This window comes from Manacus vitellinus, unplaced genomic scaffold, assembly GCF_001715985.3.
Source record: "Manacus vitellinus isolate BGI_N305 unplaced genomic scaffold, ASM171598v3 scaffold_76_pilon, whole genome shotgun sequence".
Classification (NCBI taxonomy): domain Eukaryota; kingdom Metazoa; phylum Chordata; class Aves; order Passeriformes; family Pipridae; genus Manacus; species Manacus vitellinus.
In genome coordinates this window covers 655,275-659,693 of record NW_021940796.1, presented here as the reverse complement: position 1 = coordinate 659,693, position 4,419 = coordinate 655,275, and positions in this window count along the sequence as shown.

Sequence of the window (4,419 nt, the reverse complement as noted above, 5' to 3'; positions counted from 1 at the left end):
GCCCCGGCAGGGAGAGCTCGGCGGTTCCCGCGCTCCTGTGGGGCCGGGCCGGGCAGTGTGAGCCACGAGTGCTCGAGGGACGGGGACCGAGGGCTGGTCACACTCGCACTTGGGCTCCCTCGCCAGGTGCCCCTCACCGGGTGCTCGGCAGGACGGACGGACGGACAGACGGACAGACAGAGGTCCTGCGATGGCACCGGGCGGGAGCAGCTCTGCCCGGGGTCCCGAGTGCCGTGGCAGGAGGTGCCTGTGCCGTGCACATGCCCGGGACCGCGGGCACCTCTGTTCCAGCGGGGACTCCCCGCCGGCAGAGCGGCACCGCTCCCTTGCCCCCGGTGCACTGACCGTGTCACGGCCGTGTGTGGTGCCTGTTCTTACACGGGACTGAAGTGGAGCTGTGATGTTTATCCGTCACAGCGAGAGCAAGTATTTTGAGCAGGTACCTGCCCTCCTGCTCCTTCCCCTCCCCGGGTGCGGCAGCAGGGGAGCAGACTGAGCAAAGCTCAGCTCAAAAGTTGTTGCAATGGCCGAGGTTCCTGAGCCCCACTCCGCTGTCCTGATCTTCGTTAGTGCTGAAACCAGGACACATCAGGTGTCTCAGTCAGCGTGGGGAGATGGAAGGGGTAGAGCAGGGGCAGGCATGTATGATATGTATGCAGAGCAGCAGGACCATGTCCTGGAATGACCAAGCCAGCCCCTGGATCTGGGGCAGGTGGTACCTGCTGCTCACCTGCTGAATGCAGCCAGGAACCTGCCACTTGGATTAGAAATTTTAGCTTAAACTACGACTTTTGAGCCAAGACAGTGTAAGGTTTTATTTAGAAGTGAGTGTGCTTGCTCTCCGGGGTAACGTTTAAATATATAAATAAACCTGAGAAATGTTTTCCAAATCTGAACGTTACAATCTTGTGCTAATGTACGAGATGGAAAGTGAAATGGATTTTTGTGATCCAAGCCAGCTCGAGCTGAGAAGAACAAGTGGTATGTAATTAAAAAATCTGAGGCTAATTTGTTTTTAAAGTCTCTAAAATGTTTTTAATTGGACTTTGGCTTTTAAATTACTTGAATAATGCTTAAAAGTGTTATTTGTATCTTCTGTGTCATCTGCATTTTTGTTTTGTCATTGATCTGTTTTTTCCATCTCCAAATCCTCACAAATGCTCTTTTAGAACATGAATAGTGGGTTGGCCAGAGCTTTCCAGCCTAAAATAGCCATGAGAGCTTTTGGTGTTTGTAAGCAGGTTGAGATAACACCTCTCACCTGTGCCCTCACAAGGTGTGGCCCCTGTCTGTGCTCACAGTAAGAAAATGGGCTCAGGAGGCAGTTGGAGACACTGAGATGGAGATTTTATTTGTCTTAAGTAATCAATTGATGGAGGCAGGAATTGAACACAAGCCACTTGTAGCCACCCACCAGATGATGCTGCCCTTAATGACTGTAATTAACTTTTTCCGATAGAATTTTCAGCCTCATTTTTTATGCTCTGTGACTTTTCACACAGCCACTTCTGCCTGCCTGCCTGCTGTGTGCTGGTGGGCTTGCTGGGAAAACCTGACTCATCCATGGCCATTCTCAGAGCCATCGTTCCCTTCTTTTGTCCTCTAAATCCAGGCTCTGCTTCCCATTAAATTATATTCCCATAACCTCAATATCCAAAGGAGTTCAGAGGCCACAGATTGTTTCTGTGTGCTGTTCCACCAAACCAGTTAAAATTCAGTTGTCTTTGCAAAACATGTAACTGTCGTCTCCAAAGTCACTCAGTGCAAAGTGTTTAGTTTGTTTTGCCTCACTCTCAGCTAAAATTTCTGCATCTTTCCTTTGGGAAATTTAATGCTGTTTGCTTTTTCTCAGATGGACTTTCAGTTCCCACTGGTAGGGAATGTATTTTGTTGGCTCTCACAGAAAGGAAGACATGTAATGTGTTTTGAAAATGTAACTCTGCTGGGATTCATGCTGAGGCTGCTTGGAAGTTCACGTTTCAAACATTTATCTCTCTCTGTAGGAAAATCTGTTGTGACAAGCAGAGTCATAAAACAGGCTTTTCTCTGGCCATTTCCTTCTGCCTCCTGAAATGGAGGTTTTGCCATTTCTGGATTTAAACAGAGCACTTCCTAGCTGTGAAACAAACAGGGTAACAATAACCTTAGCAGTTCCACCCTGAAAGATTTCAGAGTGCTTCAGAAACAAAGTGTCTCAACTTGCACCTGAAATGCAACCAATTCTGAGCAGAAATACAGTAGTTATTGAACAGCTTCTCTTTGCACCAGCAAGTCCTTCATCAGGAGTAAGAAGGAGTCAGTGCAGCAGGAGCTATTGATAAAGGAGATAAGCAGTGGCTGTACAACCTGAAGGAGGCACAGGTGCTGGACATGAGGTTTTCTCCTTTGAGGAGAAAACACTGTGGGCTTTGACTGTGGTCCTGTAACTTTATGAGCACTATTCCTTGCCATTTGTAAAGCTTCCTTGTAGCAAAAATTAAAAAATTAAACATAAAGGCATTTCTCTTGTGTACTTTTTTGGTGAAATTACTAAATAATCCATGTAGTGTGACGTATGTCTGGTGTTTGACTGCTTCTGAAAGTTTTGGCCATTGTAGGATGTGGGAGAAGGTCAGAGCAGTGATCCATGAAAACATGGTGCAAATGCTGAGCAGCTTCTCTTCAGGGAGCTTGCTGTGCTTTACCTGGATAAATCCTACCACCAGGATCTTCCTTACTCCTCAAGTGCTGAGATCTTTCCCTGGGTGGGCAGAGCTGTCCCTGCTCTGCAGTGGTGGGCAGTGTGGTGCCCATGAAGTCCGTTTCCAGGGGGAGCAGGGTGTCCCTGAGGCTGGTGTGGTTCCCTGGGCTGCCTCTGTGCTAGAGCCACCTGGCAGTGCAGGTAACAGCCTGGTTACTCTGTGTGGCTCCTGTATTGGCTTGCAGGGGAGGCACAGAGAGCAGGAGGGATGTTTCCAGGGCAGTGCAGGGAGCTGGTGTCACACCTCAGCCCAGGCTCTCCCTCCCAGGGGCACAGGCTCCTCTCCAGGCTCTGGCTGGAGGCTGCAGCCCTCCCTGCATCCTTTGCACCAGCAGCAGCTCCATAGGCTTGCTGGATTTCCTGACCTGTGCAGGTGCATGGGTGACTGGGGGGGCAGGTAGTGATGTTTCTGTTAATGAGATTAATTTGCAGTTTGGTCAGGTCTGCTGGTAACTGCCAGTGGGTGTGTGTGGAGGCTTGTGCTCAGAAGGCTCCATTGACAAGTGCCTCCCCAGAACAGAGGCACAGCAATCCCTACAAAGAGCCAGGCAAAATTGCAAGGGAATAAAAGAAAAAAATAAAGGCTTGTGTTCCATTTGATGAGAAACATTTGCTTTAGCTCCCTGCCTGGAGCATCCATGAATTACGTGGCAGTGAGGGATGACGTGGGATTGATCAACACTGCATTCCAGCTTTTGAATCTTCTCATCTCCTGTCTATGCCTTGAAAATGTTTTCTAATAGCATTCACTCACTCTCCAGAAAATGCACGGAGCTTGCTTGGATCCAGTGGCAGTTGGGAACACACCAAATGCCTGCTCTGTGCTCTCAGCTCTGGCGTCTTGGGTTTGACATCTGCTGGGAGGCACTGGATGGTGCATCTGAAACCATTTTCTTTTTCAGTTTTTATACACTTTAAATTTTTTGTTGACTGGAATTGAAACAGGCAGAGCTGTGCTGTCCTGTCCCCAGGGCTGTGCTCTGCCCCCCTGCTGTCATTCCTCTAAGTGGTTTCAAACCTCTGCATGAGGTTTGGGACAAGTGCTATTGGGTTCCTGCCAAGGAAAGCAGTCACCAAACCTGTCCATCAGTGCTGCCAAGGGCAGTGCTGAATACCTGGGATAATCTGGATGTGAGTGCCCATCCACGAGGCCTCCTCACACCTGTGCTTCATCCTTGATACCCTCTTACTCCTCCACCTCCTGCTGCTTCACTGTGAGGTCCCAAGTTCTAACAGCCGTGTCAGAAATGCTGCAGGAGAGAAACAAATTGCCTTGCTCAGAGTTTATATTGTCAGGCCTCGGGTGTGAGCAGCGAGCCAGGTTTTATAAAGTGCAAAGCACTTGCTTTGAAGTCCTCAGCTATAAAACATGTTCTACTTTCAAAGCCTCTTACTCGTTTGCTTTTTCCCCTCCAATGTTTTCTTTGCAACTCAGAGGGCTCCTGTTTGATAAGGAGCACAAATTCTGGAGGATCCACTTGATCCAGAATTTGGGGCAAGGCGAATGCCATGTGCTGAAAGGCTCGTGCAGCAAGTGCTGGAGCTGCAGCCTTCTGGCAGCCGGGCTGGGGGTGTGCGAGTGGGCACGGAGGCCTCAACATGATTACTGGGGGAAGGGATGCTTGGCTACAGCATCCACTATTGGCCTTGCAGAGGAGGAGGAAGCCCCTCCAAACTGG